The 25,754-nt window shown below is 49.4% G+C and overlaps 1 protein-coding gene across 1 annotated transcript in view; it reads left to right on the top strand.

Moving 5' to 3' along the window:
• LOC144129231 (uncharacterized) overlaps positions 1-25,754 on the top strand; it is a 278,887-nt gene that overhangs the window by 65,764 nt on the left and 187,369 nt on the right. The window contains exon 2 of the mRNA XM_077663230.1: positions 22,641-22,673. The gene's annotated coding sequence lies outside the window, so the exon portion shown is untranslated. The remainder of the gene's footprint in view (positions 1-22,640; positions 22,674-25,754) is intronic.

The following is a 25,754-nucleotide window of genomic DNA, read 5'->3' as shown; positions in this document are numbered from 1 at the left end:
TTGATGGTGTTATCAGTACAATATCAATAGAATAATCGCATTAAAATTAAGCTACCTTTGGTTTCCGCAAGGCCTTTGGCAACAAAGCGAGCGAAGCACGCCAGGCGATGGCCGCCGATTATATAGCTTCAGTTAGGTTGGCTTCACCGCATGACGGCACAGCGATCTGATGTGGAAAATGACTACAAGAGACCTCAAGCATACCCCACGTTCATCTCGTCATGTGGCTTCACAGTGAAAGCGCGACCAGCAGATGCCCAAGGCCGTGCATCCGACCCGGCCCGTCTCCGCACGCGGAAACTATTTGAAGAGCGCCGTGGAGAGAAGCGCCACTTGCAGGGGCGTTAGTCGTCTTTCGATATATCCGAAGACCGGCGACATTGGAGTTCGATATACAAGACGACTTTCCTGTACTTTTACAAGGGGTTTTCAGAGGAATAATAGGGGTGTTCGATATAGCCATAATTTGATATATCCGGGTTTGATTTATCCCGCGGTTCTACTTAGTGACCACCATCGTTTGCAGTATGCTGAGTGTTACCTCTAGCACGCCTGACCTATTCGCACTGCCGCAACACGCTTTTCTAAACTATAACGCCCCTTCGTGGCCCATCACCCCGAGAGCAGGGCCGTGGAAAGGAAAACGTTATTTTTTTTCCTTGTACTGTTTTTATAGCATTGACTTTCCAGCATTACTTCCTGAAATTCGATCTGAATGTCGCTCTTGGATGCTTGCCAACACTGGAGGCAGCAAGTTTACTGAGTTTAGGGAAGCTTACTGAAGCTCTCGCAACCACGTACGTACAGTCGTTGCACTGAGTAGACTTAACACATGTTTACGCAGTGCAAGTGCCGCTTGTTAAACAGGATTCATGCGCATTGCCAATCCAACGGCACCCGCTGGGGAAAAAGAGAGAGAGAGAGAGAGAGAGAGAGATAAAGAAGTTACAAATCTCGCAGCTAAGGATCCGTGAAACGTTGTTCACCTATAGAGAGTAGCATGCACGACCCTTCCACTGATGCTTCCATACATAGGCATTACAACGAATGGATCTGACTAGCTGCAATCCACTGCATTAATACCGCCTTTACGAATGTGTGAAAGCGGGGAGCAGGACTGCTCCACGTATAGAAAGCCTCTCATCAGCGATCGCCCAATGAAAACCTCCTATTCGAGTTTCGCCACATTCCTACAGCTCGGCCGAAGCTGGCGCCATTCGTTACGCACTGTATCGATATACACGACGAAGAATGTTCGATCAGTTCTCAGGCGCAAGCTTGTTAAGCGCGGCGGCTATCGCATAAGCGCGCCACAATGAGCGACGGTATATAGTGTACATGCTTCGAGAGTCCGTACGAAGGAGAGAGGGAAAGAAGGAAGGAGCGGAAGCAAAGGTTGGCCCCGTGCCGCGCACACAGCGGCAGGGATTGGCTCGGAAGACCGATGGCCATTCACGTCGGCATTCGAGGCCATCGATCGGCCGGCATCGATGCTTATGCAATGGATCGGGCTCCGCAAGACACCTACGGGAAGCGTGTGCGTGCGTCTGTGGCGGGCTGGCACTAAAGAGTAAAGTAAAATAGCAAGAACAGGAAGGGGGGGGGGGGTGCTAGTGGACGGTTGAAAAACTGCGTCCGCCGCTGCGAACGTGCGGGCAACAAAATCTGTCCCAGCGTTACGTTGTTATGGAGGTCAGCTCTGTTCGATTATGCGGGCGCTCACGCCGCGAATACTGCATTGCGCTGTTCGGTCGGCGAACTGGATTTATCGGGCCATTCTGGCTTTTTAACCGGCGGCGATGATCTCGTGATCGCCTCTGGCGAGCACTTGCTCAGAATTGCTCGTATAGAAATGACGGCAAAGGAAAGTGACAACATATGTGTCAGGAAAACGAATTTGAAGACAGTACCCAAAAAATCTTAGCGATCGGCCGCAAAGCTTCCCGAATTTGCTTGAACACAATTTGCGAGGCTATCTCTTTTTGCTTCTGTCTGCAGACTGCGTTTTTCATCTCTTTGCTTTGTCCGCTATTTTAGTTTTTCTTCTTTAATTTTTTTCTTTTCCCATTGCGCACTTCTTGGAGCGTAACCAAACGCGACCGATAGACGTGCGAGCCTGCGGAGCGTTATGGAATGCAAAGTGAGAAGAACCCCAAAGTCACGCAGTGGGGCCCGTTGATTTACCGACACGAGTTAATGTCTGCCAACGCACGTTAGGCCATCGCAGGACATCACAGGGGTCTTGAAGGACCGTGCTTCTTCGTTTGCAGGGTAAACCGCCAGCGTCCTACTTTTCCTCAAGTTTCCCAATCGTGCTTGTACTCGTGCTTGTATACTCGCTTGTATATCGTGCTTGTATACTCGCAGTTAGTAAAAAAAACTCAAACATGCACATTTTGCGCCAAGCAGTTTGTAGCTGTAGGTCATTCGTAACATCCTGTGGTCTGCAAATGCGCATAATTTTCAGCCAAACTTCCAAAGGTATAATCGCCAAACAAAGGTCTAGCGCCATGAAAGGTCAGGGTCCTGGTAATCGAAAAGCGTACAATGCAGTTCTGTGTTGCGACGAAATTCTCGCATGCACGCCTCGCAAGCACAGGCTTCGAAGGGAGTGCGCAAAACAGGCGAAATACGTGTTTTCCGCAACATCTCCCAAGGCCCGTGCGAAAGAGTATATGACGTAACTGCGAGTGTTACCGAACGGCATGCGCGAGCCCCTAGAGGCGGCGGGTGTTGTTGTAAGACACATCTTGACACGCGCATCTCGCCAAGTGACTGGCGAAACACGTGTACGTCCATAGACGCACGAATGTTCTCATGTGAACGCACGCAGGCGCTGGGAGACGACTCGTCTCGCTTTAGGCTCTCGCCGAGAATTCCGACCTCCTCGAGTGCTACAAGATTTCACCATCGACGCTCTTACGAGGCCGGCAGCCAGTTTCACGATGTTGTCGCAAGGAACAGTTACCCGACAGCAGCGTCTCGACGGCGCATCCCTTATAACGCTGCTGGCGAAAGAACGCCGGGAAGTCTGGAGGGCACTGGGGGAGGGGGGGGGGGGAAGGCAGGTTCGAAGAGGGGCAGCGGAAAGGGGGCGTGAGAATGTTAAGGGGGGGGGGGGGGGGAGCGGGAGTTGTGGCGAAGCGGTGCGCAAGTTCCAGTGGCCTTTCACCTCCCCCCGGAGAGACCGCGGAGGAGCGAGCGCTGCCGCCGCTCGGGGCCGACTGCACAGGCCGCGTGATCGAACGGCGCTGTCGTCGTTCAGCGTGTTCCTCCAAATTGGATCAATAATGTGCCGGGGCATTCGCACGGCAACAAATCTTCGCCGGACGGCCTCGTCTCCGCTGTCCGTCCATCTCGCGGCTTCCTACGCTGCGCCCTGTCTCTTCTTCCCGCCGCCGCTGCTGCTGCTGTTGTTTTGCTCGTCAATCTCTCTTTCGTTTTTCTTCTCCGTCCAGCATCCTCCAAGAATGCGTTTCCCTCCTCTGCGTATCTTTTTTTTTTTATTTTTGCTTTCCTGAGTGACGTTGGCGTGCGATCCATTGCGGACATATAATACGTCACAAACGTTAACGCAGGATCGACAGCGCCGCCCTTCCTTGTCCGCTAATTTAATATATCTGCCCTCTGGCCGCTCTGTGACTGGCGTGACACATGGTAAGAGCAGATTTGTCAGCGAACTTCGGCTCCCGGTACGTGTAACTCCGGAGAGGTTTTCGCTGTAGGCTTGTCCCGGTATACAGCGGCACTGGGGAGAGAGACAGCGTATCGGTCTCTACTACCTAGCTTCCTCGTTTGCAGAATAGGAGCCAGTGTGGTCCCAAAGGTTTAGATGACTTCTCTATAGCCCAAGTTCAAAGCATTTTTGTTTCTGTTTCCTTGCGAAATGCAGCTACCAATCGTGTTTTAGACCGACAACTTGCGTTAACAAGCTCAGCCAGCGCTACTCTTTGCCGCATGCACAACGTAGTCCGGTATGGCGGTCACTATTCAAAGCAATGGGATATCTCGAAGATGTGTCGCTATTTGAGAGGCCGATATACTTAAAGCAGACCTAACAGACGGGCGGCCGATACGACCTCAATGATATTGCTGTGCGTATATATGCGGTCGAGGCGTACGCCCTTGGCAGTGGAACGTGGTGTCTTGCGTACGTTGTTTCTAGAATGCGTTTTTACAGCGACAGCTGTTAAGCGCCCGTTCCTGGGTTTGGCGTCGTAGTGGTATGCCGTTGTCTGTCGTTGTCGTCGGTGCGTTGCCATGGGAACCACTCGGAAAGTGTTAACCGTGCTAGGAGGGGATATCGGGAGAGCGGAGGAATCCGTAACCGGAGGATGGTAACCCTGGAAGAAGGAGGGTATGGCGAGAGCATAAGAAGGTGCAACCGGTCGGCGGTTGCCGCGGAAACCAGTTACCCGCGGAAGGTAGTTACCCTGGAAGGACGAGGAGGATTACCATGCACGGAAGAAGGATTTATGGCGAGGGCGTACCAATACGGTAGCCGTTCGGAAGGTGGTTACCGTGGAAGGAGGAGGGTATGGCGAGAACGTGAGAAGGCGCACCTGGTACGTGGTTGCTATGGGGACCAATAGAGGATAGTTACCCTAGAAGGAGAAGGAGGGCTGCTGTGGAAGGAGGGTACGGCGAGAGGAGAGGAGGTTACAGTGAGAGTGTAGAAAGGCGTACCACGGTAACTATTCGGAACATGCTAACCATGGAAGGAGGAAGAAGGGTATGGTAAGGACGGAGGAATACAGCATGGTCCATCTGCGACAGCTGTTGAGAAACGCGCCTCCAGAGGAGAGGATCTTCGGGGGTGCTGAGCTTCTAGAACGGCGGAATGGAAAGCACACATAGAAGAAAAACGACTATGTGTGGCAAACTAAAAAGAGCGCCTTAGAACTATACAGATGTGAGGACGCTCTCATATTCCCAACCACAACATAACGTAAAGTGCAAATACCTTAACAGCTGCCGCGGAATCTTGAGTTAACCAGTAGTAACCGTCCTGTAAAAAAAAAAAAAAATCTTTCTCTACCTTTTTGCTTTCGTGGCTCCCTTCTTTCCTTCCTTGGTATAGGACAGCAAACAGGACGCAGTTCTGGTTAGGCTCTCTGCCTTCCTGCCTGTAATGTTTTTTTTCCCCGCGTATCGACAAACTTCGACCGTATTGGAAAACCAAGTATCACCCGAACGCGCTTTCGACGAAACCCGGGCGTTGAATTGTTCTTCAATTTTCGGCGGGTTTTCTATTTCCGAAAGAGGAAAAAAAAACGTACAGATTTCGCTCAGGCCATTGGCACCGTGTTCACGAGTTCTAGTTGTGCACCTCTGTCTAACCTTCTCTGCCGAGCAGTGCGCTCACTTTATGCTGTCTGCAAGTCCGTCGCTCAATACCGTATACCGGCCGTTGACTGCTACTCAACACGCCAGCCTTTACACGTGGTACATATACCCCGGCGGCGAAATCTTCCTGCAAATCGACTGCCATTGATCGAGCCACGGCGGCATAACCTATTGTTTTCTGCGCGATCTATAGAAATCTCCCTCGGGGAAGTAATCTGCAGTCAGCCAGCTGTGCCTATAGGTGCGAGAAGTTCGGAACTTCGCTCTTGGAGAGACTGGCTGAGAGAGAGAGAGAGAGAGAAAGAGAAAAGAAGCATTCTCGCTTCCACGTTCTTACGACTCCTTTTCTCCGGCTCTGCACATGGGCGAACGTAACGTGAATCGATTCTCCTTTTTTCTCAGAAGTTCTGCACACACTATAGCATGTCCCGTGACGCGTATGTTTGTCGAGTTCACCATGAAATGAGCGGGCCATGAGCTTAACAAGGAAAACAAAGCAGAAACACGCGCACGCGCACAAAGCCGATATAAATATAAAGGTATACCTACTTGATCGATGTTGTGTACGAGAGGTCGATTGTGTAGAGCTCAAAGCGGAGCTCTAACGTTTAAGAAAACGCTGCGAGAAAAAGATTACAGCGGGAAAAAGCGCGCCGGTATAGTACGAAGAGTAGACGTTATGCTTGAACTTCGTATATTTCCTGCCTTGTTCATTTTTCAGCGCACGCGGCCAGGGAGTTTTCTCTCTTCTCGTAGTGTTCCTATGTACGGTGGGTTCGATCTTCACGTCTCCGCCATAAGGCGCCTCGAGACCCATTCAAAATCCGATTGGTCGGCGCGCCCGGGAGACGCCAGAGCAAGAAAACAGAGGCGAACTCGGAGGGATAGGTTTGTTGTTTGACCAGCGCGATCGCGAGTTCTCTTCAGTCTCCCGCGAGACGGAGGAAAAGAACTTTGCAGAGATGAACCGAGGATCGTCGGCACGTCAGCTGAGTGCTGCCGCCGCGCTGTTGCTGACCACGAAACTGTATATAAAGCAGTCTTCAAATTGCTATTCTCCGGAACAACGACGTGGCATTTTTTTTTTTTCGTTCGCTTTGAAGGTTTTGTAGCGAAAGGCTCCCTGCAACAAAAAAACACGACGACAAGCTCACTTTTGCACTGCCAATCGGCCCTTCAATTGAGGCGAAGAAGCTTCTTGCTGTTCCTTTCCAAGCCTAGGAAATCTCGACAAGCGCTTCTAGTTTGTGTGGTTGCAGCCATGAGCTGCATGGCACTTAGCATCAAAAATTACCCCGGGAATTTTGAATTTTTGGTGCACCCAATTGATTTCCTGTGGCCGCCAAAATTCTTCGGTGCGAGCGCAGGAAGAATTTTATAAGTAAAATTCTGCAACGTGTAGGAAGGGCTAGCCTCCGTTACCGAAATATTTGCGCACCACTTCTCGGCTGGCTTTAGTTTTCTTTCAACTAAAAATGAAAGTATTCCCCATTCAGTTGCGCAGTCCTCGCTATTGGCGGCCGCCAGATGCCACCAGTTGGCGATGTCCAGGAAAGCTGGGCATGCAAGAGCAGCATTTTCAGGCTTTCCTCTTTTTAACTCTTTCTTTCTTTCAGAGCCGCGCGGGTATTAGTGTGTGTCCGACTCTTTGGCATCATGAACGAAGCATGTAGTGTTAGGTATATGTGGCTATGCTTAATCACGTTTTGTAGTTTGATCGCCCTTATATTGCTGGATCTTTAGTAAAACAGCGCGAACAACGTAGGACAAGATGAAGGAGGACACAGGACAGCGCCCGTCCTGTGTCCTCCTTCATCTTGTCCTACGTTGTTCGCGCTGTTTTACTAAAGATGCATCTATACCAACTCGCCCAAATGAACGTTCTACTTATATTGCTGTATTGAACTAAAAATAAAAGAACTCTTAGTTCTATACTACACCAAGGTTCCACTACCGACGACGGTTCAACTACCGACAACATTAGTGGCGAGTCGCTTCATATCGTCTGGTGTGCCGGAATTCTCGCTTGAAATGAAGCATGCTCTCATGCCTCTACTGCAGGATCTCAATCTTGGTGTTCGTAGTTGAGTATTGTTTTAGGACGGAATCGATCCTGTGAGAAAAGAACAGACGCTGTTGTTATTGCAAGGGCCTTGCAACATAGTGCACGTATAGGAAAGGGCTACGATTCCTCTTTACTTGCCCCACTCTACGCGGTGTCTGTTACTGAAAAAGGAGCTGCTTTCGGCGACTTAGGGTGATGGTTTCTTATCGTTGAGCGTGGCAAATGGCTAAAAATACAAATAAAATAAAAAATAAGCCAACGAACAATCGACTGCAAAAGGTAACAAAACACCCCGTCCACGAAAAAAGAAGAGAGAGGAACGATCGTGGCCACTTTCTACAATTGAAAAATTAGAAATTTATTACATCCCCCGCAGAAACGAGCGCACAGTGAATCTTTGATATGGAGACAGCATGGATAGCTGCGAGAAAATTATTCTTGTTGGCGGCTCCTGTGAGCCGTAAGTTTCTTCAGCCCATTGTACGTCTTGGAAGCTGTAGAGCAACGGCGAAAGCTACCGCGGGAGCGCTCAGCTTCGAGTGCGTGAAATCATGCGCTCTGTTCGAAAACTGCCACCTCAGACGCGACAGCGCATTGTCTTTCTTGGTTCCGCGCTTATTTTTCTTCGAATTAACATTACTGCGAGATTAAAGTGGCGCAGCCTGACGGTCAACGCTAACTATATCGAGAGCCGCGAAGGTGGGGCATCCACTTTTGATTGGTGCTTATGGGAGCGTCATCCAAACAAAGACACCCGCAGCCAGTGTCCTTTGTATACTTAACCATTGCAGTTTGTAAGTACGAGTGATCTAGTAAGTTAATACATGAAAGGCGGAGTACTGCCTATCGCAGCACTTTGATGATTTAGTTGGCGCATACTCGAAACCTATCTGCCAGGCATTAGGCGCATGAAAGAAATCTAGATGGTACGCATCGATGTGTCCCGCCTGCTTCAATTTCGACTGTGATCTGCCTGCGTTGTACAGTGACAATAACTATAAATGGGGATTGCTTTCGTAGTAACCGTGTAAGGCCTGTAGACTTTCGGTGCTGGTCACTTATACGCCCCGATAAAAATGACGATACACGATGGAGGAACCGAGCAGCTGTAGGAAAGCCCATGTATTTCATTCAGCCTTCTCGCAGCATCCAGTGCCTCCATGTCTGTATACGAGAGCTTATCCAAACGGAGGTATAGTGAACGCAGCGCCGCTCGGTCGTGTTCGGCGGTCGACGCGTTGCGATGCGCCGTGATGCCCTCAGCAGCGCGTGTTTAACGAGAGCTTCGAGGCGGCTCCTTAGCTCCCCGTCAAGACAAGCCGAGCGGAGGGCCCGAGATTAATAGCCCCCAATATGTTGCCGCGCAGCTCTTTCCGCCTCGGCTCTGTCTGTAATGTGTGGCCGCGGTGGCGTACTCTCCTCGATGCCGGCGGCCGAGTGAGGAAGGGTGGCGGCTATCGCTAGGCCGGGCCGCCGCTTAATCTTCCGCACGTCTTAAGCACTCCTTTCGGACGCTGCAACGCGTGGCCCGGTTTGCTGCCTGCTTGGAGCCCTCCCGACGACGCGCGAGGGTGCTGAGTAATGCGCCCGTGATTAGTTGCGCGTGTAAAACCCATACCGTCACGCTGCCCCGAAGACAAGAGGCGCCGAAATAGTTAAGCGCAAAAGTCCCCCGCGATCATAGCTGCGATCCATGGTATAGCGTTAGCAGAGCCTGTTGAACATAAGAGTAACCGAATGGTGATGGATCAGTAGGTTTTAGGTCTTCAACATGCTTGGATCCTGTTGGCGCTATGCAGAGGTTGTGATCCTTCTTGTAAAATGCATGGGTTGATGTGTTGTGTTTTCCAAAATTCACTATCGCTGCGGGTACAGTAAAGATGCACTCAGTTAAGCGCCGCTTTGAGTGAGGCCCTACAAAATTTTAGACAGTCTATAGACTGTCTATCGGCTTCCGTCTTTAAAGTCTATAGACTTTCTATAGACCAATCCTAATGAATAGTCTATACGCAATCCAAATCCTATAAACAGTCTATAGACAATCTATAGATTTATGGCCATACACTTTTGGTAGACTTGTCTATACAAACACTCTATAGACTATGAGTAGACAAAAAGAAATATCTATAGGAAGGAAATAGAGTCTATAAAGAGTCTATAGACTGTCTATAGACCACTTTAATAAGGGAGTTGCCGAGACTTCCGTTTTCAACCTGTGGTTGTGGAGTGATGAAATTAAAAGCGCATACGCAATGGGTTTTATGGCTTGGCAGTGACACGCTTGCTCACACCTGGCTTCCTGTATAATGAGCATAAGGGAGCGCCTTGAATGCACAAATAAAGGTAGAACTTGTATGTGAATCGGTTAGAAAGTGATGCTCGTACCAAGATTGCACAGAATTCTTTTATTTTTATCTCGAGGAAGGTAGGAATTGCACGTTACGACCAAACTAATCAGGACTAAAAATCTGCACGCAGAACTGCGGCTTCTTAAAAACGTTTAATTCGTATGCTAAATTTCATCTTTTTTTGTATTTAAACCATTAGTTATTTACTGTTTCGCTCGGATATTCTGTAGTGCAGAATAATACTTGCTCATTTTTACCGTGCTAGAGAATGCGGTGCTTTATGCAGAATTAGCTGCTGCTTCTAGCATGCTGACATAAGGAGCAAATGGGTTCATTTCTCTGTTCTCTTTCATTGTAAGAAACTCTGCGATGAGTTCGTGCGCATGCGTGCTGTGCAGATCATTGCGCAATGACACCATCTTCTGCCATTTTCACTTCTCCTCTTCTGTCATCATCCGCCCTTTCCTTCGGAGACACGTTCATCCACCCGACGACGCCACCATCTCTCAAAGTAAAGGTTTGTCTATCTCTGTCTCTTTTCTCGGTCTTCAAGTCGCTCAGCAGCCGGTACTGCGCCTCAGGTACCGTTCTAACGAGTCCCCGACGCACGCCTTCCCGCCACCAGTGAGGCATGGCTGGGGGTAGCCCGTAATTTTACACCCGGTCTACTGCGGCGCGCATTAACGAAGCCGTCGTCGTAAGTCATGATCTAAAGCAGAGATAGCACACCGCGGGACGGGCGGTGGTCCCCTTCCAGCTCCGAGTACAGGCAGCGCTGCAGCAGGACAGCGACGTCGTGAAAAGTGTAGTGCTGCGGAGAACGTCTCCCTCCTGTGAAGAACAGTGCCCTTTGCACCAACCTTACGACGCATGCGCAGGCGCTGGTCAAGAACCGGCTTTGCATGCTCTTTTTCCGAAGCTAGTTATAAATATACCGCGCTCTAACGTAACGACTCGAAGAACGCGTCAGCACAACGACAGCAGTGCCGAGCCACCCGAACAGCGGGCTGCAGAGGCGACCTGTTCCGGATGATTGATGCATTACATACAGCTCCTTGTCCCGCCTGTCAGCAGGAAAAAGAAGGATGTCGGGTGGGGGGGTCGCCCTGTCGAGCGGCACAGGTTCACCGGGTCAATGCGGCGCGCCTAATGAGCCCATTCCACAAGCACGCACGGACACTCATCTTGGAAGAACAATGAGGGCATTCCCCGCAGTGACCAAACACAAAAGAGGCCGCAGCACGAAGAGCACGAACGCCGTCGGAACGAGCCAAGAAAAGGCGTTTTCTTCCTTCCGTCGCCCCTTCCATGCAGCCTTCTTTTGTTCTCTCGTACTGGGAGCGCCGTGGGAAGCGCTTCGTCAGCGGCGGCGACGTCTTACGACTCGAATCGCGCTGACACTCGCAACAAGTGCGTAACTCGGCCCGATTCTCAAGAACCGACCGATACAGGAAGAAGGCGAGCAGGTAGCTGCGAGAGAGGTGGCGAACAAAAAAAAAACAATAAGGGAGATTCGGTTTAAACAGACGGCGGCAGGTTTCCGCGCGAGGCCTGGAGTGCGGGACTGCTCGTGGACTGGAACAAACGAGACCCCTAACAGCTTTTTGTGCGGGCAGGTTCTAACCGATTAGCGACAAACCGGTGTGTGTGTGTGTGTGTGTGTGTGTGTGTGTGTGTGTGTGTGTGTGTGTGTGTGTGTGTGTGTGTGTGTGTGTGTGTGTGTGTGTGTGTGTGTGTGTGTGTGTGTGTGTGTGTGTGTGTGTGTGTGTGTGTGTGTGTGCGCGCGCGCGCGCGCTGGGGGCGCTTTTCGCTGCCGGCGCGCGTCGCCCTCATTACGAAATTACGTGTACACGTACGTCGCCCTAGCGGACGAAATCGCGGTAGTGCGGACGCTTGCTTTCACCTCCGCTCTAGTAGCAGCAGCAGCAGTGGCAAGCGCAGCGCTGACCAACCTACTTTATCGCTTGCTCGTAGGAGTGTGTGTTTTAATTTTGTTTCTTTGTGTCCCTTCGCTCTCTTTAGTGGCAGCGCCTGTAACCGCAAGAGAAGGGGATCAAAGGCCTCTTCCTCTTTGTTTTTCGTCTGCGCTACGTGCCGCTTGCTAGCAGCTGCTGTGCTGTGTACTTCGCTGGCGGCAAACGCCTTCCCTCCCACTGCACCACCATTTTCCGCCGCTAAAGCTATAGACTCGCGCAGTGTTTGCGCGCGACCTTTTGTCTCTCTTCCACTGCTTCCCTTGTTTTTCGGCCGCCATCCGAGTCGGCTGTCCTGACCTTGTTTCTAGTTCTCTCCCAGAAAGTTGGAGAGAGAGAGAGAGAGTGAGTCAGGAGGGATGAGCTGAGAGAAGCGTCCTCGCTGCGAGCGGACGAGGGGCGCTGCCGGCGGCTGCTTACACAACCTTACGCTGAGTTGACCTCGCGCCGCCACCGCGCAACGCGTACACGTGACGTCGCCTTTTACTTTTCTGTGCGCGCGCGACACGGAGGAGAAACGTACCGTATACCACTGCCGATATTTGCTCTGGCTGTGTTCCTTTGTCTTGGCCTCTTTATGCCGAAGCCAGGGGCGCCTTTTCTCTGCCTTAGATTCTGAACCCACTTTCCTTGGCTTTCTTTTTGTTTTGCTTGCTTCAGTGTTTTTTTTCTTCTACTTTCCAAACCATAGCTCTGTCCATGCTGTCGCATCGAGTTCCACCGCCCGTCCGCACGCTTTCGTGCTTCACACTTTATGTCTCGGTTGCGGCGCCACTGCATTATTATTATTTTTTTACATTCATTTCGTTATTTTACGTTTATTTGCCGTCGTTCGAAATTGAGAGCAGTTCTTCCGGCTCAGCTGCCCGGGCAAACAACGGCTAGGCCATCGTTGTTTGACTTGAGAGCGAGAAACCTAGTTAGCCGATGCACACACAGCGCGACGGGAGAACACCAGCAAGTCGAGAGTATGTGGGCGTTCGTTTTTGTTGATGCACCGAAATTTCTTTCTTTTGCTTTGCACCCTGAGCGTATAAACGGCTCTTGACCTCGTGGAGATAATACGGCCTTGAGTGTCATAGAACTTTACGCTCATGGTACTTGTGAAGCGTTCATGAGTGCCTCTATATTACGCATATAATCCTTAACGCTTGGCTACATTTTACCTTGCTTCTTTTTAGTTTAGGTGAATGAAGTAACGATTTTTTTTTCTATAGCATTAAGCAAAGGCTGCAAACGCATTCTACTTATACCTACATCGCGGCTCTCCACCTTGCTTAACACAATAAAACTGAAATGATTGTAAGCACCTGTATTTAGCACTCGCCACTTTTAATGTGCCAGAGAACTTTATTTTTTTTACCTCTCACTCATAAGACCAACTTATTATTATTTTTTTCTGAAGGGCAAAGAAATTACTCTTACCTTTCGCAACCGTTTGGTCATCGCAGTTCGTAATGTGCGTTTCCAAGGCGGATCGGAGAATTGCGACACGTCTGATTAATTGGACACGGGTTCGCAAGTTTGCCAGAATAAACGAAATCTATTCTTACGAAAACTCCTCAGTAAGATTCTTCATTATTTACCACGTACTGCCTATGCGCAACTATTTCGCCACTGCTTTCCTTTTCGTCTGCGTTTGCTGAAAGACGGTTCGTTATAAGCCGTTTTACTTGCGCCATCTAGGGGCACGGGGAGTATGCACACGTGCCTCATTTCCCCAGAATATCTCGCGTCTACGCCCGCTCCCTCCAGCCCCTCCGATGTTCGCCATGAGCCTGCTATACGACGGCCTGTAATGAGTTTCAAAACATTGTTCATCTGGAGAAGCGTCTCGCCTCTAACAATCGCGCGAGCAGGCGCGCATGCTCCGGCAACTTACGTAATTGCGCGCTCCGTCAGGCGGCGCCACGTGTGCCGACCATTTCGGCTCATTTGTTTGACCCCCACTCCCGTTGCCATCCAGCTCGTCAAGACCACCCCATACCCTCCATGCCCATACCCTTGCCTATCTGTCTCCGGCCTGCTCGTCCCTTGTGTACTTACATTGGGCGTTCCTGCACACGAAATGGATTGAACGCGTGCGCCGCGTAGATGGAACTTGCGATGAGTGTAGGGCGAAACCGGCAGATCTGCACCTTTGCGGAAATTTCCAGACGAGCTGTGCAAACTAGTCCTTCCGCTCGCCAACCCGTCCGCCCCTGCAGATCCCCCTGCTTATACTTTCACTTGCACCTCTAAAGACGAGAGACGGGGTTTTTTTTTTCTTCCTTGCCTCTTTACTTTTCCTAGAACAAGTAAGCCACGCCCACAGCGAGCGAGGATGTATCCCGTAAAGCGGCGGGCGGAGAGGCCGCACTCAGGAGTATAGTTTTCCTGACGCCACTAGCTACGAACTTGACGTTGCTGTGACTTCGGCTGCCTGGCTTGGGTCACTTACGTTCAATATTGGCCGCTTTTTTTTTCAGTTGAAGTTCATGATGAGTTTGTCATTATAATTTGAAGCATTTGACTGTTTTGTCATGGGTTCAGTTGTACTCGGTGTAAAAAAATTAAAAGATGTTGAGATTTCCCAGGCGCCACATGGAGTTCGCGTCAAAAAACTTGAACTCCTGTGTGTGTTGTTTCTTTTACGTAAACAATAGGAACACCTGCTAATGCACTATTGCAAATAAAGCACAAAAATAACACCCTGAGAAGTTTCCCAGAGACACAGCGTCAATACAGCGCACGCAGTGAGGCCGTTAAAGCAACTCACGTGCAGATGTAACTTTTATTTCGAAAAACAGATCAGAATGACGAACAGAGATTGTACAGTGGGCTATCTTTGTCACTGGGCTGAACTTTCACAATCAAGAGGGGACAAACACCGTGCGTTGGCATGTGCTTCGGCTTTCAGACGCAAGAGATAAAGCCGCATCACTGCCTCTCCGCATAAGATCTCGCTCTTACCGCCGCTGTGATCCCCGCACGCACACACACCCGCAATGAAATCGCACGTGCGCTTTCGACTCCGGGCGGTGTGCAGGCGGCGGGAGCAGGGGAACGACGTGTCAGTTCCCGCGCGCCCGTCTTTCGAGGGATGTAACGCCGCCGTTCCCCAGTCGTCTGGAACTAAATCGAATTATAATTTCTCCGAACCGCCATCCACATCGGAGCCACTCCGACCGGGAGCGCTGTGCGCCTCTTCCGCATCGTCGACTAGGAAGGTATCACTCTCTCTTTTTTTTCACCGGCTAGCTTTTTTTCTTCCTGCGTTGCTTCTGTATATATATTTTTACTCCCCACGTTGTCGAAAGGGGCTGGCGGGTGCGAGCGGCGGCCATGCGCTTCTGTAACCGAGTTTCTGTCACGGTGCAGATGAGGGCTTCTTAATCAGCGCGAGTACACGTTATAGCACCCTTGTCTCGCGAAATAAGCCTGCCGGTAACTCAGCGCGCGTAGATCCCTTCTGGGTTCACTCGCGCACGTTGAAACGGCTGAGGAAGACGCGAAAAGCGTCGATCGCCGCAGATGTTGTGCACGGAGCCGCCACGGCCAGCATTCGCAAAGAGGCTGGCTGGCATGCGTGCATTAGAATGGTGTTAATTGGGGGCCATCCACATGAGTGAGCTTAATGCTGGGCTCAGAAAAGTAATCGAAAACGGACTGCAGAAACAGACGCTTCGCTCGCTTCACATCGCAGGCTGTGAAATTATTAATTTGGAAAATAAAAAAAAAATACTTCACTATACCAGTGCCAGCACTTAAATATGTGTCCAGCAGCACCTTTCGGTGTCAATTTCGTTATGATGTGTTTAGATTTTTTACTCCATTGTGCCTCTTCGAGTTCTCCCCTTCTTTGTGAGAGTGCGATAGCTGCGAATACATAGTAGCGCTCAAAAATGAAAATGCTAGTAAAAATGTAGGCTTTCCCGTTAGGTGACACTACGGTGAATCTCCAAAAGCTGAAACATGCGAACCACTTCGTGAGCTCAGCGCATATTATTAGCCGCCGCCAACAGCCTAGAATTCTGAACATTGTGCAAGTTTAGGTATGTACGGAGTAGGCGCATTGAGGGAAGCGTTTAACTGCCTTTTAACGCCACTGTGTGAGTTCAACTGCGACAGGTTGTGACAGTGCCCCGCGCTTCTCACGTCCGTCACTAATAATAATTGGTTTTGGGGGGGAAAGGAAATGGCGCAGTATCTGTCTCATATATCGTTGGACACCTGAACCGCGCCCGTAAGGGAAGGGTAAAGGAGGGAGTGAAAGAAGAAAGGAAGGAAGAGGTGCCGTAGTCGAGGGCTCCGGAATAATTTCGACCACCTGGGGATCTTTAACGTGCACTGACATCGCACAGCACACGGGCGCCTTAGCGTTTTTCCTCCATAAAAACGCAGCTGCCGCGGTCGGGTTCGAACCCGGGAACTCCGGATCAGTAGTCGAGCGCCCAAACCACTGAGCCACCGCGGCGGGTCACGTCCGTCACTGTTTCCGCATTCCCGCTTACATGTCCCCTTTCCATTCTTCCAGCGCAGGGCAGCCAACTAGAATTCTCTCGATCCCGACCGCGGCGGCAGCGTTTCGATGGACACCGAAACACAAAGGCGCCCGTGTGCTGTGCAATGTCAGTGCGCGTTAAAGATCCCCAGGTGGTCGAAATTATTCCGGACCCCTCCACTACGGCACCTCTTTCTTCCTTTCTTCTTTCACTGCCTCCTTTATTCCTTCCCTTACGGCGCGGTTCAAGTGTCCGTCGAGATGTGAGACAGATCCTGTGCCATTTCCTTTCCCCCAAAAACCAATTTTCAATTTTTTTCAATACGAGGCCTTCAATACGATCCGTTCGTTGAATTACTTGCCGCAGCGTCAACTCATATAGGTTCATCCTTTGCCCTCTCTATGCCGTCCCAGTGGCGGCTCTGCACGCCATGTGCAGCCTGGCAGGACGGATTAGCTCCGACGGAAACTGCCTGTCGGCCCCCCGCTCTATTAAGGAACGTCACATCGTGCTTACTAGTTACATTTTTTACACGCAGTAAGAGGTTTCGAGGAACCCTCTTTCCGAACGAGTTCGCGAGCCGCTAAAGAGTACGTGATCGCGCCGTTAATATCGGCGGAAGGGCCATCACTCGTTTGAGGCGAAGTGGGTCCATGCATAATTTTCCCGTCACGGGCATCGCTTATACGGTCGAGTGTTCTCGTTTCCGCTATAGAATCGTCGTCATGAGGCGACGATGGTGCAGTGCACGCGTGTACCTCACACCGCGTGTGAAGATTCTCTCGACAGAAACTATGTGTGAAGTAAATAAATAAAATAACAGAAGCGCAGAGAAAAGAGGGAAAGGCAGGTAGGGGCATTCAACAGACAGCGCCAGTACCTGAATCCTCTGAGGCATAAAAGAAAATAAACACTTAAGAAACGCGAGTAAAGGGAATTAGGCGTGATGGATATGTCCTGTTTCGGGCGGTTTTTTGAAAAAGAGAAGAAAAGAGGGAAAGAGAGAAAGAGAGAAGAAAACGGTCTGTGTGCGAGCAGCCGGCATTTGGAGACAAGCTTGCGCGATTACGTCCAAGCCAGAGCGATCGTTCATGATTTATTCAGGGGTTCTTTATCAGCCGTTCTCTGCCACACTGCCACAGGGGCCTCGGCAGGCGCCGCTCGCTTTTCATATTGCGTACAAAATTGTGCGCGCTTTCCTCTGTACACACATATATATATGCACCTGTCCATCCGCTTTCTCCGTACTGCTTGCCGTTTCTTTTCCGCCGGCTGTTTTCTTCCGGATCACGTCTCGGAATGCCAAGGTGCGCGCGTGCGCGTGTGTTGGCGGAAAGCTTATACCTGGCGCAACGACCGCATCTTTCCTCCCGCACACGTTTTAAAACAACGCTGAAAGGCGCGCGCGCGCGGAAACACGCACATTTTCACTTGCAGACGCAAAGCGCCGGCTCACGACCTGAGCGGAGAAAAATCCCCCCCCCCCCCCCCCCCCCCCCCGCGTTTTGTTATGCCGCACTCACGACGCTTTCACCTTGATCGAACTCGCGAAGAAAGCCTCTGGAAGTCGGGAAAAAAAAAAAAAGAAAGCGTGGGCTGAATGGCTGGCTGGCTGGCGCAGGTATGACCGCACCGATATGGAAAGCGAAACAAACACGGCGGAGGGAGGGAAAGATGCGAGGAAGAATTGATGAGCGCACTCTCTGTGAACCGCCCTCTTACTCTCTCGTCATCCGGGCTGTTTCTCTCTCCCTCCCAGCTGAATAAGATGTCCCATTTGGCAATGCATCGACCGTTGTCGGTTGCCGCGTCTTGCTTCGCTTCTGTGTGCATATCGCGCAGGAATGTGCTGTGGCTGTCGGTGCGTGCATACACTGCCAAAGCCGCTGTCCGCGGTTCGGGTTCATCGTCCTTGCCCCAACTCCTCCTTTTTCGTCGAGCTGGATCCAAGAAGCGCAGCAAAATGGAACAATATCTCCTCGCCCTCGCCAGCCACCGTCGGCGCCGCGGGCGCATCATCATAACCGATATACGTTCGGGCTTCACGCCGACCTCCCGAGCGTAAATATAGGTGTTCGTTCGTGCGGGCCTGCGTTCGTGAGAGTTCTTGTCGGTATATAGATATATATCCGCGTCCAATACACGAAAGGCATAAACAACGTATACGGCACTCGGCCCATATAAAAGTTTGAAAGATGCGCGCAAAGAAAGACAAAGCAAAGAAGTCGCTGGTGAACAGAGCGCGTTTCTGACTTTTCGCACGCAATTCTTTCCGCTTCATCTTTCTTTTCTTTTCTTTTTTCCGTGTTCTTACTTTCTGAGCACAACACGTATACGATTGCTTTCAGGTCGCGGCGCGCACTCGGAATGGATGTGAAGAATTTGTTTGCCTCCTTCCCGTACCTTATGATGATGTCGCGGAGAGGCAAAGGTTCGAAAGGGGGGGGGGGGGGGGGGGGGGGGTGCAGTGAAGGGAGGGGTGACGGGTAGGCCTCGCTGCGGTAGCGGAAATTTCGACGTTCCATCTTCGGCGTGGCGCTGTCTTCGGGCGTCGCCCGCTATTCGGCAATGCGCCGATTTTTGCCTCACTTTCCTATTTGCTCACGCTAACCGTCTTTATTTTTTCCTTCCAAGCGCGAAGTTTTCATTCGCGCCGCAAAATAATGCTCGTCGTGCATCTAGACGGCGAACGCGTATGTACGTATGTAGGGACTCTCTCTTTCTGTGGATGTGCATTGCTCTTCCCCTTGGCATCGCTTTTCTCTCTGTTTTAATTCCGTGCAGCGCAGCACCCGTATGGATAACACTTTTTTTCTTGTTGCTTCCACCAAGCGCAGCAGCAGGGCGCGCGGTCGACGCAGTCATGCTCCCGTGCTAGGCACGACGGTACGAACGACTCATTTATTCCCGCACGCCTCCACCGCTTCGCTGCGCTTAAAAACTGCACGAAACTGCAAACACAAAGAAAACAAATTGAAAAGCAAAGCGCCAGAGCAATGTCCAAATGATAGCAGACTTTTTTGTCCCCCGGGGCGCTTTGGCGCGGCTTGCTGCGGCTTGTTTTATTTCTTTTTCTCGTTAATACTTGCTCTACATTCCCTTCTTAGCCCCGGCGCGCCCGGCCGCGTCTCTCTTTTTCGATTAGTGTCCCGTTTCTGATAGCTGCTATCGATTTCCATTTGTCTCGGTATTCTCTTTCATTTTTTTTTTCGGAGCCGCGAAGATGATATCTGGCCCCGTGTGAATTTCTCCACGCCTCGCTCACGCAGGGTATATGTATGGTTGGGGTAGTGGTTGCAGACACGCTTTATTTTCTTAGGAGAAAAAGCACGTGGATACTGGATGGTCCCGAAGGGATTCCTTCAAGAGTTACCGCCGTTAAGCTGCTGTCGTGCTCGACGCACACTCCATCTGTGCTGCCTATTTGTTTACCACTAGTAATAGTTTAAAAATTCGCTTCCTATATGGCAACGAACGTTGCGCCGGCACGGATGTTTCATTCACTCAGGAAGTCTGTAATGCATTGAAAAAGGATGATGAAAGATGGATTACTGTGGGCTCGATGACCTTGGCACATTGAACTTTTTCAAAGAAGCGTGGGAAACTTACGCCGTATAATGTATGGCGTATCTTTTCCGCCTTTCTGATAATTTTCGTGCGTTTATCCTCCCTCCTTTTCCTTCTATCTGTCTCTTCCCGGTTGCTTCTAAATCAATCAATCAATCAATCAATCAATCAATCAATCAATCAATCAATCAATCAATCAATCAATCAATCAATCGGGGTTATGTGTTTTCGCAATTACAGTATTTATGAGGTGGCGCAAGAAGGGAACCTAATAACGATCACCAATTGGGCTAAGAAGGATGATAAAAGCTGGACATAAATAGCTACGGATAATGACAGTGAGTTAGGTGAGGTTAACACTTTACAAAATTTCAGAGACGTCTTTGCCACGAAATCAGTAGGGAATACATTCCGTGGTAAAGCGTGCCACAAAACAGTTGACTTTGTGCGATGAAACTTAAGTAGTTGCGTCAATTAATGTAGTGCGCGTGAGTCTTTTTTTTTTTTTTCGCGTTCGCCTTCAGACGGCTCGCTACTGATGCTGCCGATCCTGTAGCAAGCTTGAGGATGAAGACAAGTTCCGCGTTTCCGGTGACCCGGAGTCGCTTCTCTATGGCGGAAGTGGACTAAGAAGCGTTGTGTACAACGCAACACTTTGTTTTTGCCCCGGGTTTCAGTGCTGAGCACTCAGGAGGAAAGGCCATTTCCACCCTTACGTCTCGGGAAGCAGTCATTTCCGCTCTGATCTCGCTTGCAATTTGCTCAGTTCATCGTCGCTGGCGCACTCTTGAGGTTCTTTCTCTCTGTGTGTATTTTTTGTATTTGTATGCGTCAGCGCGCGCTTGTTCTTGTACTAGTGCGCCTGCGTGCGTGACTGTTTGTGCTTTTTAGAGAACAGGTTTGTTTGTTTTATTATTATTTTTGGCACGTTTACGCATTCGTTGCTGTAGAAGAGTGAACTAAAAGCGATGCGAAGTTTTGTACGTTTCTTGCCTCTTCGTAAAAATACAAAAACCACGCCAAGTTCTACGCGGTCCAAGCAAACATAGAAAGAACACATAACGGTATTCGGTTTCTTTCTAATACATTTTTTTGCGCTATAGCACTAAAGATAATTACAAGGTGTGTCTGCATAAATGCGTGTTTACTGACGCTCGGTGTGTATTCGTTGCAACATAACACACCGCAGCGCGTGCGCATCCTGCAGTTCTCGTTCTCGACAGTTTCTTGAGGTTTTTCCGACTACGCTTATTGCATTTCGTCTTTTATATGCATCTTCTGTCGTATTAGCATACGTGGTCGCATTTAGGTGCACTACGTTGAAAAGTATACTTCATGGAGAAATTTTAGGTGTAAACTGTTTATCTTGCTCTTAAGGTCTGAGCTTGCCTTTAAGCAACTAAAGAGAAGTGAAGCAGCCTCCAACGTAAGAAAATATTTGGAACACCGCAACGCAGTTAATTTCGTGGTCGCAGCAGGAACATGCACAGCACGCATAACCTTTGCGAGTGTCATTTAATAATTACGCGCAGGAGTAAACAGAGACGTGCACTGTGGTGTAATGTTGAGCTCATTATCATCGGTGTGCTTTAAGTGCCCATGAAGCGGTAATTGCCAAAATTCTTGTCTGAGAAGAGTTGGCGGCATGCTGAACATTAATACTATTTTTCTCTCTCTCACTCCGTCTCTCCCTCTCTCTGTACTGGCTCCATGAACTCGCACGGGAGGAATAAATAGTTGTCGCTGGCCTACTGTTTGTAACCAATTAGTTTCTACATTACGACATACACTACGAAGTTATTTATTGTGACATGTGAGTGAGACTGCGGAGTTGTGTGCAATTAGTGGAAATGTGACGTAACTTTTTTGTTGCTGCAGCAGCGTATGGTAACAGTTATCAGTAGAAAGAACAAGGGCAATGAAAACAAAATGTGCTTTTACACGAGCCGAGTCGCAGACTTAGGACATTTCCTGGTCGTGCTATCTTATCCCAATATTTTCGTTCGGTCCTGTGCATTTTTGTGCTTACAGTCAATCTGGAGTTAGTCGTTAAAAGAAAAATTAAGTTCGCTGGATTCCATGACCGTGCCCCCTCGTTAATAAATGTCCGTTCTGACATTCCATTTGAACCGAACGATGTATACATTATGTTCATATGTGCATGCTCGCTATTTTAGGTGCTGCTTTGTATCTGCAGGCCACGAACTCGGCCAAATTTTAATTGCTGTCATGGCAGGCGTCCACTTCATAAATATGCGGGACTTCATCACAGCTCCCGGCAAATGTTACACTGTTCTAATTAGATCTTTAAATATTGATATCACGGTTAGACTGGCGGCGGTAGAGCGCGGCAGAAAAGTTCACGTTCTCTGAACTCATTAGGCCGGACTAATCGCTGCTAATAAAGAAAATCCTTGAGGCAGTGGATGAGAGCGCATCCCATATTTTCCCAGTTGTGAAGCTGAAGGAGCCGATAAAAAACTTCAGGTCCTTTTAATATTTTTGAATATTAGGACACATGTTCGTGATCTTCGTTAGTCGGGCTAATGGGGACAAATAAAACATCGCTAAAATCATAAACGCGAATGCATGCTGTATTCGCGCGGCTTAATAGCGCATTTTTGCGGGCGGCCAACTCTAGGTTCGAAACTCCAAGAGTGTTTTCTTGAGTATCTCGCCCCACCGAATAATTTAGGCTAATTCCACCGAAAGGGAACCGCTGGATTTTCGTAGCGTTTTCTGCGCTAATGCGTCGAACTGAGCTAAATGTGAGCGAATGTTACAGTTACAGTCACTATGCACTGTCATTGTTCCTCGCAGAGTATTAATGTATTTCGGCATTTTTTTTTCTTTGCAGGCATACAGAGACCAAGGACAGGAGGCATCTGTGGTGAGTTCTCAGGCATACCCGCAGATAGTGTGTTTTTATCCTTGTTTGATGATACAGCAGTACTTTTTAGCCTTCTTCGATCATGGCCTAGTGTGGTAGCCTCTGCGGCGAAGAATATTTTCAGCATGCTCGGATGTCTTAGAGACAGCATTTTCAGCATTTAATAAGCAGGCGGAAATTGCTCAGACGACTTTATTACCTCTGTGGTAGTCTGCAGTTCTTGGGGGTTATTAATCTGTAAGCTGTGCTGTTTTTTACGTCGTTTGCAGCTGGTTACTTTCCCAATTATTCCTTGCGTAAGGATGTTTTTGAGGAGAACACGAGAGATATTTTGCTCCGTAGTGAATTTTTTTAATAGTTGGACCAGCCTGTGGTAACGAACAAGGCTAGGGGCAGATATCTGTGCCATAGAAACACGTAAAACCGTAAAGCGAACCCAGGGTTGCTGCTGATTGAGATTCTTGGCAGTATAGACTTTGTCAGCTTCCTCTGATGGTATACTGGTTTACACGGCTGCTGTGCCGATATTAAAATGATCAAAGTAAACTACGCTGTTCATGAAGGCAGTGGCTAAACCAGGTGCTCAGATATATATATAGCATCTATATTATATATAAGCTAACATCTTTCCCTCCGCGCCCGCCTCACCATTCCCTTTACTCAAGGCTGCCAGAAAAGAGGAGGAAATAGCTGTATTTTTTTGTTCTGTCCCGCGTTGCTTTATATTCTTTTTCTGTTCATCATGTCCGCTCTCAATCGGTGCTGCCAGTGCACATATACTAACTAGCTCTGACATTTCCAGGTTTGTGTGTTTTTCAGCAGAGGTAAAGCATACCATGAATGATCGATCTTTATTTACTCTGGCTTGAATCGACCGTTCAGACCTGATCCGCTTTCGATAAGGGCTAGCTGGGACTGCCGGACAAGCTGTTGACGCAGAAGACCCTCGTTGCCTAATTGCAACCGTAGAGCTCCGGCTAACCGCGCGCCCCAAGATCTGCTTACGCACGAAGAGCGCTTGCCCTCAGGCTAGGGTCTGTCCCTCGCAAACATGTAGCGGTCAGTGCGGACAAGAATTTTCGTGTAATGAGCGTCGACGGTTCCGCGAGGTCGCTGTCTAATTAATCTTCGAAAATGAGATCCTGCAGTCGCATCTCTTCGAGGTGGTTGACGTTATGTATCCTCCGTAGCGACGTGTAGCGGAGGTAACTTCTGGTGCTGGGGAATTTCGAAGCGAGCGACGCTCGTTGCATGCTACAGTGATTACGAGAGAAATGGGCCGAGAACATGGGGCATGCATGTACCTTCGATGTAAGCGCAGTTTGTTTGTTTGTTTGTTTGTTTGTTTATTTGTTTTCTTTACAAGAAGCCGCTCATTTTTTTAGGTTAACCACTTTACATCTTACAAGTTTGTGAGCTCTCACACTAAGCAAAGCTGAATTGGATGGCGTTCATGGCGCTCGTGTTCCTTTTGGGCTACATTTCATCATGAACTCTCACATTCGGGAATAATGTTCACGAGAACTTAGATTTTTCAAAGCCTCATCTTCTTTTGTCAACTGCCGTCTCATTTTGTTCTTATTTTTCCTGAGAGTGGCACTCTACAAGCTCCGGTTCTCGACGGCAACACGAACGTACAGCCCCCATCTAAAGTATACAGCCCAAGTGGTTCGCCTCTGATGTGTTTAGCGGGGCTCCCTAGGACATCTGTAGCAGTCCAAAGCTTGGGAGGATTGAGGACTAGAAGCCATTCCTTTTTCGAGAGATTGCGGTCGCTGAGGATGCATAACCAGGCACGCTGCAGACCTCAAGGGCAAACCCCCTTGGGCTTGTATACTTTTGACGGGGGCTGTACGTTTAAGGCTGCTGAGCAGGAATTTGCCCGTTTTCCGCTTAAACATCATGATCGTTTGTAGAACAATGTCCAGCGCTGAAGTGTGGTTGATGCCCTGTCAGTTTCCGAACAAGGCGTGTAGGATGCTTTTAATGGGTACCTGTACAGGAGACAAATGATAGTAGAAGTCTTTGCAGCGACTCATGCAGACCGCTGTGGGTCGCGCTTCAGGCACGTTGGTGGGGAGGTAGTGACAATAAGGCAGGATGCAGAGTAAGTTTACCGGGGAGCAGCTGCCAAAGCCACTTCTCCACAAGAAGCATTACTGCGTGCACTTCGGGCATTTAGGGCTTCCGGAAAAGCCTTGAATGTGACAAGAAAAGCCACGACGGCATCTGTTATTTGTCTGCGGCCACTGTCCAAATCCTGTGGCGAAAGAAAAGCTTGACGAGCGCTAAGGACGTCGAAAGTGTTAGCATAGAGTTGCTCAAGCCTAACCGTAGAGATTTAATTGTATTAGTGTCAAATTTCTTCACGCGGGACCAAAACGCTCGATTGGTTGTTTGATCAGTTACGCTACTCAGTTTATTGCATGAACGCAGCGAACCGTCCGACTGTTGACGCAATATTTCAGACGCTCTTTGCTGCTCAGGCATCGACCAAAGATCGCAGCGCGTTTTTAAGGATGTCTCCGCAGATCATTTGTAATCAAAGTGTTGCTACTACTGCATGCTTTCGAACATCACCAAAGCATTTACCGAATACGTTCAGTGACGTCAGTAAGTACGTCTCACTGCCAGTCGTTCACATTGCTGTTACCAAAACGAGTTCATCCGAATTCAGGACACTCCTCTGTGTTATACCATCTTTGTCTCGGGCAGATAGGCGCAGTGTTGGTTTTGTGCACATTTTTATCTACCACCGGCGTTTGCGTTACTGTCTTATTTCCTTGTTCTCTTTGTCTTGACGCGCTACTTCGTATAGCGTCGTGCAGCATTCGGAGGGAAGAGTTAAGCCTCAATTAGCGACCTCAACCGAAGAGAGCTGAAGACGCGCCCCGTTAGAGCCGCCACTGGAGGAAAACATAATGGTATACAACTGTATAGGGCGAGCGCAACTGCGTAGCTCGGCACCGGCAGCGTTCACCGGGCAAATATGGCCAGGTAGAACGTTCTTGCGGGCTAGTGAGGGCGCTCTAATCATTGGGACGGACCAGATAACGGCTGCAAAAGGAAAAAAAAAGGAAA

Source organism: Amblyomma americanum, chromosome 4 (assembly GCF_052857255.1).
Source record: "Amblyomma americanum isolate KBUSLIRL-KWMA chromosome 4, ASM5285725v1, whole genome shotgun sequence".
NCBI classification, from domain to species: Eukaryota; Metazoa; Arthropoda; class Arachnida; order Ixodida; family Ixodidae; genus Amblyomma; species Amblyomma americanum.
Note: the sequence above shows the minus strand (reverse complement) of the source record. Positions and strands in the feature narration are given on the sequence as shown.